Here is a 15,737-nt window from a genome sequence, read left to right on the forward strand (position 1 = left end):
ATACAGTAGAAGGAGATTGGCCAAGAACACACACAGTAAGATAAATGTACCTCTCTTACTTAAAATCACCAGAAATGGGGGGTCTTAAGAAATATCTCAGTGGTTAAGTGTACTTACCGCTCCTGTAGCCTCCAGAGACCTGAGTTCATTTCCCAGAACTTCATCAGGCAGTTCACAACTGCTTGTAACTCCAGCTTGGGGGGATCAGACAGGTACCCCACACCCATACACAGAATCAGAAATGGTTTTTTCTTTACTTTTTGGTTTTTCGAGACAGGGTTTCTCTGTGGCTTTGGAGCCTGTCCTGGAACTAGCTCTTGTAGACCAGGTTGGTCTCGAACTCACAGAGATCCGCCTGCCTCTGCCTCCCAAGTGCTGGGATTAAAGGCGTGCGCCACCACCGCCCGGCTGGCCCGGAGCTTTTTATCTACCAGGCTGACCTCAAATTTATGGCAATCCTCCTACCTCTGCTTCCTAAATATTGGGTTTATAGCATGCCTAGCCAATAATCAGAAATTCTGATAAAAACATTTAAAGCTGGGGAGCTGGAGAGATGGCTCAGAGGTTAAGAGCATTGCCTGCTCTTCCGAAGGTCCTGAGTTCAATTCCCGGCAACCACATGGTGGCTCACAGCCATCTGTAATGAGGTCTGGTGCCCTCTTCTGGCCTGCAGACATACACACCGACAGAATATTGTATACATAATAAACAAATTAATTAAAAAAAAATTTAAAAAAAAGCATTTAAAGCTATGCTTTAGTGTGGTTGGCCAGGCAGAGGTTTTGTGGCTTGCCATGTGTTGCTTTCTTATTATGAAGTACACTGAGTGATTTTTCATGTGGTTGGTGTAGGAGTGTTGAGGATTCATAGAGAAACTTTAAAGTGATGTCATAAACTTTTCACTGATTTATTTATTCAGGTTTTTAAAAAAGATTTATTTTTGCCAGACAGTTATGGCACACACCTTTAATCGCAGCACTTTTACTTGGGATTTCTGAGTTTGAAGCTAACCTGGTGAATAGAACTAGTTCCAGGACAGCCAGGGCTACACAGAGAAACCTTGTCTCGGAAAAAAAAATAATAATAATACCTTTATATATTTGGGTGTTTGCCTATGTGTCTGTCTGTGCACCTTATGTGTGCATGGTGCCTGAAGAGGCCAGAAGAGGGTGTCAGATCTTAAGACTGGAGTTAAAGTTAGGTTGCATGCTGCCATATTGATACTGGGAATCGAGCCTAGGTTCTCTGGAAGAGTATCAGTGCTCTTAACTGCTTGCTGAGCCATTTCTCTGGTCCCTGTTACTTACTTTGAGATGGCCTCAGTTTGTAGTCCTGGATGCCTTGAAGCTCACAGAAATTGCTTGCCCCTGCCTGAGTGTTGGGATTAAAGGCATGTCTTGCCGTTCCTGGCCTCACCACTTTTAAAGAAAAGTTTTAGTTTTGTTTTGTGTAATTTGCTTGCATGTGTATATGTTTATCACCTGTGTCTTGGTGCCAACAGAGGCCAGATAAAGGGTGTTGGATCCCTTAGAATTGGAGTTACAGCCAGTTGTGAGTTACCATGTGGATGTGAGCCAAACCCTGGTTCTCTGAAATAGCAACAAGTACTTCTCACTGCTGAACAGTCTCCAGCCTCTCTTTAAGCAGGACACAAATGTGTATAAGGAAGTTGGGTTTGGGTTGGAGCAGTAGCTCATTTCTTAAGACCACACGCTGACTTGGAAAGGATTGGAATTTGACTCCCAGCATTCATCTCAAGGGCTCACGATCACCTGTAACCTCAGCTCCGGGGGACCCTGACACCTCTAACTTCATGGATACCTGCACTCACATTCACATAATGAAAATAAATGTTAGACCTATTGGCTGTGGTGGTGATCACCTCTAATCCCAGCACTTCGGAGTCAGAGGCAGGCCGATCTCTTGAGTTCCAGGACGACTGGGGCAGCAGTTACACAGAGAAATGCTGTCTCATGCCCCCATCCCCCACAATAAAATAAACATTAAAAGAGAATGTTGGGTTGTCTATATTGAAATACATGAATTCTGGAATGTTTTTTCAAGACAGGGTTTCTCTGTGTAACAGCCCTATTGTCCTGGGACTAGCTCTGTAGACCAGGCTGGCCTCGAACTCACAGAGATCCTCCTGCCTCTGCCTCCCAAGTGCTGGGATTAAAAGTGTGCCCCACCACTGCCTGGCAGAATTTTTGTTTCTTTAATTTTGGTTTTGTTTTTTGAGATTTTTTTTTGTTTGCTTGTTTGATAGCCCTGGCTGTTCTGAAACTAGTTCTTCTGATTAAGCTGGCCTCAAACTCAGAGATTCACCTGCCTCTGTCTCCTGAATGTTGGAACTAAAGGTGTGTGCCACCACTGCCTGCCATTGTTGTTCTTTTGTTTGTTTTGTTTTTGAGCAGACTAAACAGATTTCTGAGTGAGGGGGTTCAAAGGAGAAATACCTCTGCCACCCTTTGTTTGGGAACATGTCATGAAGCCTAGCTAGCTTCTGTCTCCAACTCTCTGGTGCTGTGTTCCAGCAAGCCCTACTCACTAATCATGTTTCTGATTATTGAAGTGTTACTAACTTTGCTCCTCAAGTTTTTATTTGAAAAATTACTGGCCTGTCAAGCAGTGGTGGTGCATGCCTTTAATCCGAGTACTCAGGAGGCAGAGCCAGGTGTATCTCTGCGAGTCCGAGGCCAGCCTGGTCTACAGAGGAAGTTCCAGAATAGCTACACAGAGTAACCCTGTCTTGAAAAATTGAAAATAAATAAATAAAAAGATCACAAACCTAAAAAAAGAAAACATAGAAAAGAAATATATTGAACTATGCATATTCTTTTTTTGTTTTGTTTTTGGGTTTTGTTAGTTTTGAGATGGTTTCTCTATATAGTCTTGGTCTTCCTGGAACTCACTCTGTATACTAGGCTAGCCTTGAACTCCGAGATCACCTACCTTGGTCTCCCAAGTGCTGGGATTAAAGGTGAGTGGCACCATGGCTGGGCTCACATACCTTTTATTCACACATCTGTTCTCCTTCCAAGATTAGGTTGACCTGGAGACTCTGCCCTGCTTCCCAAGTTCTGGGATTATTGGCCTGAGTTTTTTCTGGTTTTAACTGTCATATCCACTCGCTTCACCCTCTTTCCTCAAGCTGTCCTTGGTTTATACTCTTGTTCATCTCGTCACGTAGGTTTTAAGGCTAGTGGTATAGTTTACTTTTAAAGAGCTTGCCACCATATACAAGGCCCTTGTTTCAGCCTCCAGTACTGCACACTGACAAGATTTGGAGTATTTCACCCTTGATTAGATTGATCCAGGCTAACTATAGAACGGGGTGTTTAAACTTTCCACTCATGACCCCTTTATGCTTGAATTTTTAAGAAACAATTCTTTAGTCCAAGCTGTGGTACATACCTGTGGTTCTCACTTGTGATACAGAGAAGGATTTACGTCATCTTTGGCCACACAGTAAGATCAAGGCCAGGGTGTGAGAATCCCTTCTCAAACAACAGAAAAAATGGTCTCTGTATAATTTCTCATTTATTAAATTAAAAGTAGTTTGCATATTACTAAGATAATGTGCTTTTTTTTTTAACCAAAATTGGAAAACTTCACACTTTACACTCCATTTCCTCGTCTTCATAAAGAAGGGGTAAAATACCTTTCCAATCATGAACAGTAGAGGAGGTTCATGTATGCCTGACATATGGTAGGGTATCAGTGTCCTGAAAGCAGTTCCTCATTAATGTGGTTATAGCCTCCTCTTCTGTAGCCCCACTCTTCATTGAGGGCATTTTGGTTTGTTCTGTAAGGAAATAGGAGTATGCCTCAGCCTTTACCCATGAGTTCCAGTGCATTCCTACAGGATGCAACAATTGCAGCAGGGCTGTGGCAACTGGGAGACAGGAGGAGCAGTGGAAGGTGCAGCTCAGACCCCAGAAAAGAAGGCTGCACCCAGCCAGGCCTGGACTAGTGAGAGAATCTCAAGGTCAGAAGGGAGAGTAGAAGCTTTGAGGAGTAGCAAGGGTTTGTGAAGCCCTGATTCTGTATGGATGGGATCCCAGAGCTGAAGAGATCACATGCTGTGTGAGACAAGAAGTCTTTTAACCTCTTGGTCACAGTTTAGATAGTCGCCTGGCCCACCAAATGTTTCTAACCCTGTTAAATTCCTTTGTGTTCCAAAACTGGTGGCCCCTGCCTATTTTCAGTGTATGAGTACTTTGTGTGCATGTGCACCATGTGTGTATCTGGTGCCCACAGAGTCAAAAGAGGGCCTTTCAGCCCCTCGGACTGGAGTTACAGAGAGTTGTGAGCCCCCATGTGGGTGCTGGAAATCTAACCCGGCTCCTCCAGAAGAGCAACAAGTGCTCTTAACTGCTTAGCCAGCTCTCCAGCCCCAACCTAAGCTATTTGAGACCCTGTATACAATAAATAAATAAATGAAAACCTAAAAAGCATCCTCATCAAGGAAACTTGTCTTTGCAGCAGACACAGACCATGACAGAAAACCACAACCAATCAAAATGCATAGTTAATGGAGCCTAATCTCAGTGGACACACCTACAAAACCTCCTGCACCTAAGGTTCTGGGAACATTTCAGAAGAGGGGGCAGAAGGATTTAAAGAACCAGAAGATCAGGGAGTTTGCTGTGAAATTGTGTCTCCAGTAATGTCAGACACTACACCCATAAAGTCTCACCAACGTGACTTAAAAGTGCTTGGGGACAGAACGACATGACACCATGAGGCCTTGGCCCTACACAAACAACTACAGGCAACTAAGGAATGCTGAGAGCAGAGAAATTTCTGCCTTCCTGGGGAAGAGTGCAATTGCTTATCCAATACCAAATGGTCAGCCCAGGAAACATACACACAAGTAACATATATGTATATACATATATGCATACAATTACAATGATAAAAGAGGCCATAAATTTGAAAGAGCAAGAATTAGTATATGGCCAGTAGTGGTGGCACACATCTTTAATTCCAGCACTTAGGAGGCAGAAACAGGTGGATCCCTGAGATTAAGGCCAGCCTGCTCTACAGGGTAAGATCCAGGACAGCTGGGGCTACAGAGAGAAACCTTGTCTCCACAAACAACAAAAATAGTGTGTGTAAGGACTTAGATGGAGGAAAGGGAAGGTCAGTGATGTGATTGTAATTGCAAAAATAAAAGAAGAAAACCTAAGGTTTTTTAAAAGCCTAAGTTTTCTTAAGCTGGAAAAATTGTTCAGTGGTTAAAAGCATAATCATGAGGCCTCCTGTTTGGATCCTAGCACTGTAACAAGCTAGATGTCCCACAAATCCCTGTGGCTCCAGCTCCAAGAGTCCTGGTGGCCCCTGCTCACCTCCCCTTGCACATGACTATACCTCAGTGTGCACTTGCACGCACACACACATACACACACACCCCTACAGAGTAAAAAAATACTGAAAATTTTAAAAACTAAAATGTTTTGGCTTATGAAGTAGATATCTATAATCCTGGCACTTGGAAGGTGGAGGCAGAAGGATCAGGAGGGCTTCCTCAGTTACACAGCAAGTTTGAGACCACCCATGGCTATTGAGACCTCTGAAAACAAACAACTTAGCAACTTAGTTCCTTTGATGCCAGGTCTGAGACTGCAGCAGGAGAGACATAAGCTTAAAGCTTGCGGAAGGTATAGAGGGAGATCAAGGCCAATATAGGCAATTTAGTGAGACCCTGTCTCAGAAATTTAAAAGGCATAGAGATGGCTAAGTGGCTAAAAGTACTTGATGCTAGCTGGGCAGTGGTGGCACACGCCTTTAGTCCCAGCACTCAGGAGGCAGAGACCAGCAGATCTCTGTGAGTACAAGACCAACCTGGTCTACAGTCCGTTCAAAGCTACAGAGAAATTCTGTCTCGGAAAAAGAAAAAAAAAAGTTGCTTTTGCAAAGGACCTGGGTTCAGTTCCCAGCACCCACATGATATAGCCCTCTGTAACTCCAGTTTGAGGGGATTTGACATTACCTCTTTGACCACCAGGCACTACACAATGCACATACATACCTGCAGGCAAAATATATACATAAAATAAATCTTAAAAATATGTTAATCAGGGTCTGGAGAGATGGCCCAGTGTTAGAGCTCTGACTGCTCATCCAGAGGACCCAGGTTCAATTCCAGCCTGCACATGGCAGTTCATACCTGACTTAACTCCAGTTTCATGAGATCTGGCACCTTCACACATACATGCAGGCACAACACTAATGCACTTAAAAGTAAATATGTCATTAGGGATATAACACAGTGGTGAACATTTTGTCTGGCTTTTTCCCTGGGACATTTAGTAGAACCTATATCTTGTGTAGAATAGAATTCCCATTCCTAAAAGAGTTTTGTAAAGCAAACATGAAACTTTTGGGAACAATATAACAACTTAAAACTCCATTTTGGGATTGGAGAGGTGGTTTGATGGTTAAGTGGTTAGGAGCACAGTCTGCTCTTCCAGAGGTCCTGAGTTCGATTCCCAGGAACCACATGGTAGCCCCCACCATCTATAATGAGATCTGGTTCCCTCTTCTGGCCTGCAGGCATATGTGTAGTTGGAACACTGCATATTTCATAAATAAATAAAAATCTTTAAAAAAAACACTCTTTTTTAAGGCAGTGGCCTCTGTTAAAGAGTTGGGGTGCCTCGGTGTGAGGCAGCCTGTGTCACGTTAGTATGCCCTTGATATTTTAAACTCTTCTCACAATTCCACTGCGAGCTCATTCCTGACCTATTCAGACTCAGCTGACAAACACCAGCATGACATTTTAATTCTTAGGTGTTTATAGGAAATTAGAAATCGTTACAAATAAATAACTGTAATACTTTAAGTCCTGAAAAGAGAAAATGTGTGTCTGTGTTGTTAAGGTATTTTAAAGACCGTTTTGTGTCTTGAGAGACCATCTCTCTCCCAGCAGACCCAAAGGGGATTAACAAACCCTAAGCAGCTCACTTAGGACAGCCCAGGAAGAAAGAGCTAGAGTTCTGGTGCAGGCTCTATCCCTAACTACCTGGCTTGCCTGGACAGGTACTTTCCCTATTTGCAGCGACTCAAGTCTACTCTTCCCTAAGTGTGTTCTCAAGGCATCAAACAGGTTTGGAGGGCCCCGGTTTAACTGTATAAAACAGGTTTTTGTTTAGATTTGGTTTGCGGGTGACCAGGGAGTGTGACTGTTGAGAACAGCCTAAGTGTGGTGTTTCCCTCCCAACCCCCAGGTCCCACAGAATGAGCTAATTGTGCCCCTAGAACATTTGTGTGCAGAGTACTAAGGCTCCTGCTAGGCCTGTGTTGCTGTGACGTTTGGAATTTGGACTGGCAATAGCACCTTCTGTGTCTTTCTTCCTGCCCTGCTTCCTTCCTTCTCATCTGTGAATGTTAAGACAGCCTTGAGCAGGACTTTGCTATGGCGCCCACCAGAGGCTCTGTCCTAAGCACAGAGGGAAGTCAAGTAAACGTTTCCCTGCAGGTGGTGGCAGGCCTGGTGGGAAGCACACCACCCAACAGTCTCTTTTCACCTGCTCTGCCAGGTGGTTCTCATTGCTCTCAGAGCCCTAATGGTGTTCAGTCGGCCTGGGACTGCTTCAGAAAAGGGAAACTGTAGCACACACTGCAGCCTTGACGCTGGGACTACCTCAGCTGGGGGCCTAGACTTGAGTAGGAGTCCTGGCCCCAGAACTTGACAGTTGAGTGGTCTTGGGGAAGTCCCTCAACCTCCCCATGTCCCAATGTCATTCTCCAAAAAAGAGAGAATCTCGTCTGCTTCTCAGGGAGACCCCCAAGTCCTCTGAAGCCTGTACCTATCAACCAGCCCTAAATTATGTGGCAACTTTGAAAGGGCTTAGAGATGGGGACAAAGAGCCAGGGAGAAAAATTGCGGCCAAGGACACACAGAAAGGAGCAGGCTGGGGACGTGAACAAACCCCAGTGTCCCTGATATGGCCTTCTCAGGCTGCATACTGTCGTCTCCAGGCTGGACAGTGTCAAATACCAGGTCTTAAAACTCAAGAAATAAATTGCTAGTTCATACTGAGCAAGATAGCTATTTTAGGGCAGACAGGCTCTCAGCAAATCATAAATTCCATCACCTGGGCAACGGCCTGCATTCATGGCAAGGCAGTTCTTTGCCATCTGCATGCGTGGGCATCTGGATATGTGGATATATGTGTAGCCCTGGGCCTCCTCCCTGCCTCTCTCGGTAGCTCTGGTCACCCTTCAAGGACCCATGGCCATGGTTGCTGATACTTAAGATGCTAGCAATGGGGAGCTGAACATGGAGCCCTCCCAGTCCAGACAGGGCTAGTGTCCCTGGGACTACAGGTAAACACCATGATTTCTCTTAACTTCACATTCAAATGCCAGAGTCTTTATAGGACTCTTTCCCCACGACAGTTTGATGCTAAGGCCTTTTGGTGACCAGAGCATGGGAGATGTCTACCTGTGGGTATAATGGAGAGCTCTGGAGACATGGAGCAGGTGTTTGGGACTTGAGTAGGTGGAAAGACATTTCCTGTGTATGGGAGTGGAATAGCCTGGCATGGAGGGTTAGCCACTGCCGTAGGAAAAAAGCACTCTCCTGCAGGGCTTCAGAGCTGAAGTGGGTAAGAAGTGCAAAGCCATAGAGGCTGTCCCGATCTAGGATTTGATGGGCCCTAGTACCACTAAGGAGACCAACCTCTGGGCATGCCTGCAGGGGATTATCTTAACTGGGTTCTTTGAGATGGGATGACCCATACTAAATGTGTGCGGTCCTGTTCCCTGGGCTGGAGTTCTGAATTGCATAAAAAAGAGAAAGCTGCCATGGTCTTTAATTATACCACTCAGAAAGCAGAGGCAAGGAGATCTCTGAATTTGAGATCAGCTTGGTCTGCATAACAAGTTCCAGGTCAGCCAGGATTGCAAAACGGGAGACCCAGTCTCAAAAAGGTGCACGGAGTATGGGTGGAGAAATGGCTCAGCAGTTAAGACTACTAGCTGCATTTCAAGAGGACCTGGCTTGATTCCCAGCACCCATGGGGTAGTTCGTAACCATCTGCAACTCTAATTTCATGGGATCCAATACCCTCTTCTGGCTTCTATGGGCACAAGGCCTGCTTGCTTACATATATGAAGCCAAAACACCCAAACACATGATAATGAAATTTTTTTTTTTTTTGAAAGGAAGAGCCGGTGGTAGTGGTACATGACTTTAATCCCAGCACTCCGGAGACAGAGGCAGGCAGATCTCTGTGAACTTGAGGCCAGCCTGATCTACAACAACTTGTTCCAGGACAGGCACCAAAGCTACATAGAAACTTTGTCTCAAAAAAACAAACAAAAGAAAAAAAGAAAGAAAAGGAAAAAAAGAAGAAAAGAGGGCTGGAGACATGGCTCAGAGGTTAAAAGCACTGGCTGCCCTCCCAAAGGTCCTGAGTTCAATTCCCAGCAACCACATGGAGGCTTATAAGCAGCTATAATGAGATCTGGTGCCCTCTTTTGGCTGCAGGGATGCATACAGACAGGATACAGTATATGTAATAAATCTTTTGAAAAAGTGGGAGTGGGGTGGTGGTAGTGGTAAAGCTGACCACTTGGAATCATCTTTATATCTTGACTTGGACACAACATGATTAGCTGTCTCAAGCTCCTACTGCCAGAAATTCCTCACCGTGATAGATAATACACAATGGGCTGTCTACCCTTAAATATGCGTGGAAATCAACCCACTCTCCCTTACGTTGCTTTTGTGAGGGTATCCTCGTGGTTGCATTGCAGCCAGGTATGGGCTTGTGAACCAGAGAGGGTTGCACCAGCCATGTGACAGGATATCTATGGACACCTGTATAAAGATAAGGGTGGCAGTGAGGAGCGGAGAACACGGTGTAAAGGGACCCTGGGCCAGTAAACGCATGAAGAATGATCAGTGCCAGAGGAGGGGGTGTGGGATGGATAACCAAAAGAAGGCAAAGTGTAATGAACCTTGTGGTGTTGGATGGGAATAGGAAGAGCCAATGTGAACTCGGTTTTCAGTACTCGGGCAGAAAGGCAATTAGATCCTGAGAGGGCCTAGAAGGAGCATCAGAGCCCGTATGTACCCAGCAAGGCAGCTGTCTTACCATACACAAGACCCTGAGTTCCATTCCCAACACAAGGGAAAGGAAGGGGGCACAAGAGAGGAAGGAAAGAAATTCCAAGTTCTCCCCCCTGAAAAGGGCAGTTGTAGTAGCCTTGGATGTCTACAGATTTTTGAGGCAGCTGATTCCTTTTGCCGCCTTAGCCCCCAGCATCTTACTCTTGGGAGGTGCTGAGAATCTGTTGAAATAGGAGCGGCAGGGGCTGCGTCCCCGGCACCCGGCCGCCTACAAGGCTAGCTTTACCCGAAATAATTACACGGAAACTATATTCTTTTAAATACTGCTTGGCCCATTATATCTAGCCTTTTCTCGGCTAACGCTCGCACCTGGACTAGCCCATTTCTGATAATCTGTGTAGCCCACGATCTGGCTTACCAGGAATGATCTTAACCTGCGTCTGTCTGGAGTGGGAGAATCATGGTGACTCCTGACTCAGCTTCTTTCTCCCAGCCTTCTGTTCTGTTTACTCCGCCTACCTAATTTTTTAACCTATGAGGGCCAAGCAGTTTCTTTATTGCTTAACCAATGAAATCAACAGATAGAAAGATGACCCTCCTCCATCAAGAATCTGCCCCTACAATGAGTCCTATGTAATGACAGTTTGAGAACCCCTACATTCTAGAGAAAAAAAAAAAAACCGCTAGGGTAGGAATCTCTTCAGCTGTCTCAAATCCTGTACTTACCCCAAACCAGGCAGGCATGGTGCCTTCTGATCAAGATGTAGACAGTACCATGCCTGCCTGCGTGTGGCCATGTTCCCTGCCATGATGATAGTGGACTGAACCTCTGAACTGTGAGTCACCACAATGAAGTGTTTCCTTTTTATTTTTAAATAATTTATTTTTATTTTATATGCATTGATGTTTTGCTTACCTGTATGTCTGCGTGAGGGCATAGGGTCCCCAGAACTGAAATAACTAACAGCTGTGAGCTGCCATGTGGGAATTGAACTTGGGTCCTCTGGAAGAGCAGCCAGTGCCCTTAACCATTGAGCCATCTCTGCACCCCCAAATGTTTCTTTTTTAAGAGTTGCCATGGCCTTGGTGTCTTCACCAAGCAATAATTATTGCTATATAATATAACTATTCCTACCCAGGAAGAGTGAAACAAAAAGACCCTTCCACCCCAATGACTGGCTTGGGGTGCATGAGTGTCCTACACCTTGCAGGCAACAGGAAGTGGACTGGCAGTCACACTGAGGGGAGCTTGAGCAAAAGAGACCTCAAACCCCACCCCCACAGTGATATATTCCCTCTAGCAATGCCACACCTTTTAATAGTGCCACTCCCTTTGGGGGCCATTTTCTTTCACACCACTGCAGCCTCCCTGTTCAGGAACATAGGGAGCACTACCATTAGCGACAGGGTTGGCTACCAAGCAAAATCACTAGGATTGCAGTTATTCCCCATTCCTGGTTCATGCAGGAGCCCAGTGGTCCCAGCACATAGCCCAATGTCTGGCACATGGGGTGCACCATCAGTAGATGCTAGGTTGTGGGTGTTGCCTACTGGTTTCCTCAATGGCTTCCTGAGGTTCACATGGCTTGATTAGTCACCATTTGGCCTAGCAGGACGCCAGTCCTGGGGATCAGTGAAGTCAGTTAGCATTTTTCCTTGTGGCCACACTTCTGGCCTTTGCTCAGAAGGAGGAGAAGTGGGGGAAGGCAACCAAGCGAATCCCTGCCAGCACCAAATGCCAGCAGGGTATGGAGGTGCCTGGGAACACAAAGAGTGGGGGTCTCCCAAAGGTCAGATGTCCCTGAAGATCGATGAGAGGTGAAGTGCTCAATGGATTGGTTTAAGTTGTCTTTGGTCACAGAAATGTCAAACTGGAAAATCCCGGCAAGCACTATTTTTAGAGAAGACTCAGAAAGCATTTTTCTGGCCAAGGGGACAAGTTTGTTTGTTTTTTTTTTTTTAAAACAGAAACAGTAGTTAACTCTAACCCTTAAACCAACCACTCCTGCCTGGAATTCTCCAGACCCTAGCCACTCCCCTGTCATGTGGGAATGTTGCTGGAGGAATGTGGTGCTGCCACAAAGGAGACTCCAATCTCTCAGATACGAAAGTCTTGAAACATCAAATAGAAATTTTTCTCATCAGTTTGGTTCCTGCTAATGCTGGTAATCGTGTTTGGGGACTTTTCTTTTTCTGGTGTTGGGAATCTACCCCAGAGATTTACGCGTGCTGGGCAAGCATTCTGCCACTGAGACAGATCTTCAGCTCCCAATGCTCAGTTACCCAGGCTGACTTTGAACTCACTCTGTAGCCGAGGAGTGCCTCCAGCGTGTCATTTTACTGTCCTGGCCTCCTAAGAAGATTACAGACGTGTGCCACTGACAGTTTAATGCTTTATTTATTTAGTTAGTTAGTTTTGTTTTTTCCGGGTCAGGGTTTCTCTGTGTATCTCTGGCTGTTCTGGAACTCACTCTGTACACCAGGTTGGCCTGAACTCAGAGATCCTCCTGCCTCTGACTCCCAAGTGTTGGATTAAAGGTGTACAGTACCAACCACCCGGCTTATTGATACTTTTTAAAGATTTGTTTTCTAAATGATATGTATGTGTGTTCCTGTGTGGGAGAATACACACTTGAGTGCAGGTGCCCTTGGAGGCCTGTGGAGCTGGGGTTACAGTTAGCTGTGCGCCACTCTGCAAGGGTGATAAGAATCAAACCTGCGTCATCTACAAGAGCACCGTGTCCTCCTAACTGATGACTAATCTCTCCAGCCCACGCTTTTCTTATCTAATGAGACAGAATCTTGTTATATGTTCCAAGCTGGTCTCAAACCCACAGTAATCCTCCTGCCTTAGCCTCACAAGTACGAGGATTATAGCTGTGCCTTGCCAGCTTTAATGATAATCTTTTATGAAAAAAGAAAAGATTTGTTTTATGTTTGCCTGCCTGCATGTGTGCCTGTGTACCATGTTTATGCCCTGTCCTCGTAGGTCAGAAGAGGCATTGGATCCCCTGGAACTGTGGCAGAGAGTTGTGAGTTGCCATGTGGGTGCTGGGAACTGAACCTGAGGCCTCTGCAGGAGCAGCCAGTGCTGAGCTGTTTCTCCAGGCCCTTTAATTATAATCTTTGCATTCTCATCTTATACTTTATGCTTGAAACCTACTTACAACTAGTCTGTATTTTCCTGAGACTGAAGCGTCTCCGGGGCTCCTGATGGTTATGGAATACGTATGTTAAACATGGAAGGTGACACCAGCTAGCTCCTTGAAGCCATCGAAAAACCTCTCCTACCTCCAGCACTCACAAGGATACAGTGGGGCATGGCCTGGGTGAGATGAAGTGGGAACCCCTCTCACCTTGCTGTGGTCAGGCCCTTCCCCCACAGACAGGATCCATTGAGGCCAGAATCTGGGCAAATATTTGTGCCATGGAATTTGGAATCTAAACTTGTAGGTTTGGTCATCTGAGACAGAGGAGGCTGTGGATTCTGATGATCAGGAAAGAGTGTGTGTGTGTGGGGGGGGGTGTACAGTGAGGAATTCCCTGATTTGGAGGTAGCTGCCTTCGAAAGGAGCCAAGTCCAGATCTAAATGAGAAGCAAATGGACTTGAGAGAATGTCGGACTCTATCCAAGAGAACGTTGCTGATGTGAGGATGCTACAGAGCAAACAGGGTCACCAGTCAGTTGAGTGAAGAGGAAAAGGCAAATGACTAAGAGCTTGTTTGGGCTCTCACTGCCTGGTTGAGGAAGATTTGACCCCTGGCACTTGTGAGACCCAAGCAAGTCTGCAGGAGTGAACTCATTCTGTTCCATCCTGGCTATTCTGAGCAGTTCATTCTGTATCCACTGATAGACTAAGATAAGAGGCTGCCTTCTGGCAGGATCGCTCCCCCTCCCACAGCCTGAAATAACGTAGCATCTGGCTTCTTCCTCAGTCTTGTCTGAGTCTGCACTAATTCAGCCCTGGACTTGTGGATCAGTCCCTGCAGCAGGGTCTTATCCAAGTGCTGCCTGCTTCTCTAACAGGTACTGGCTTCGATTTCCCTCGAGCACTAGCCGACATGCAGAGGCACAGCTATTGCTAGGGACTCCTGATACACTACAATCCACCACTGAAGACAGGACCGTAATACCAGGTTTTGTCAACTATTTAAGGATCCATGTGGGATTCCCAAAAGCGCCCCTTGGACGTCTGTGAACTTGTGTTAAAAATCAGAAGAGAAAAATTTGAGTCTCTCTCTGGAACTAAAAATAAACGTAGGCGAGTGTCCAGGAGCAGAGAACAGTTAATAAGTACTGGGAAAAAAAGCCTCTAATCTTGCCTCTGTTCCATCCATCTCTTGTATAGAAGCCAGAGAGAGTCCCAAGAGGCAGGCCACTGGGCTGCTCCAGTGCCAACAGCCTTCCGCTTGGAGCCCAGCCTCTGAAATGCTTCACAAGGTCCATGCTGCTGTTCAGTTTCTGGCCTCATCTCACCGTCCTCCACTTGAATTCTGCACTCGCTCCCTCCTCCTTCTTTTCTCTAAATTACATTTAGTTTTATTTTTTAAAGACTTGTTTTATATATATACACGAGTGTTTTGTCTACATGTGCATCATGTGCATGCCTGGTGCTCATGTGGATGTGTATCATGTATGTGTATGCCTGGTGCTCGTGTGCATGTGTATCATGTATGTGCATGCCTGGTGCTCATGTGCATGTGTATCATGTATGTGCATGCCTGGTGCTCATGTGCATATGTATCATGTATGTGTATGCCTGGTGCTCAGGTGCATGTGTATCATGTATGTGCATGCCTGGTGCTCATGTGGATGTGTATCATGTATGTGTATGCCTGGTGCTCATGTGTATCATGTATGTGCATGCCTGGTGCTCGTGTGCATGTGTATCATGTATGTGCATGCCTGGTGCTCATGTGTATCATGTATGTGCATACCTGGTGCTCATGTGGATATGTATCATGTATGTGCATGCCTGGTGCTCGTGTGCATGTGTATCATGTATGTGCATGCCTGGTGCTCATGTGGATGTGTATCATGTATGTTCATGCCTGGTGCTCATGTGCATGTGTATCATGTATGTGTATGCCTGGTGCTCAGGTGCATGTGTATCATGTATGTGCATGCCTGGTGCTCATGTGGATGTTTATCATGTATGTGCATGCCTGGTGCTCATGTGCATGTGTAACATGTATGTGCATGCCTGGTGTTCATGTGCATGTGTATCATGTATGTGCATGCCTGGTGCTCATGTGGATGTGTATCATGTATGTGCATGCCTGGTGCTCATGTGTATCATGTATGTGCATGCCTGGTGCTCGTGTGGATGTGTATCATGTATGTGCATACCTGGTGCTCATGTGCATGTGTAACATGTATGTGCATGCCTGGTGTTCATGTGGATGTGTATCATGTATGTGCATGCCTGGTGCTCATGTGTATCATGTATGTGCATGCCTGGTGCTCGTGTGGATGTGTATCATGTATGTGCATACCTGGTGCTCATGTGCATGTGTAACATGTATGTGCATGCCTGGTGTTCATGTGCATGTGTATCATGTATGTGTATGCCTGGTGCTCATGTGGATGTGTATCATGTATGTGCATGCCTGGTGCTCGTGTGCATGTGTATCATGTATGTGCATGCCTGGT

The sequence above is a fragment of the Microtus oregoni genome, unplaced genomic scaffold (assembly GCF_018167655.1).
Source record: "Microtus oregoni isolate MIOR12 unplaced genomic scaffold, Mior012 000004F_ref0000308, whole genome shotgun sequence".
Classification (NCBI taxonomy): Eukaryota; Metazoa; Chordata; class Mammalia; order Rodentia; family Cricetidae; genus Microtus; species Microtus oregoni.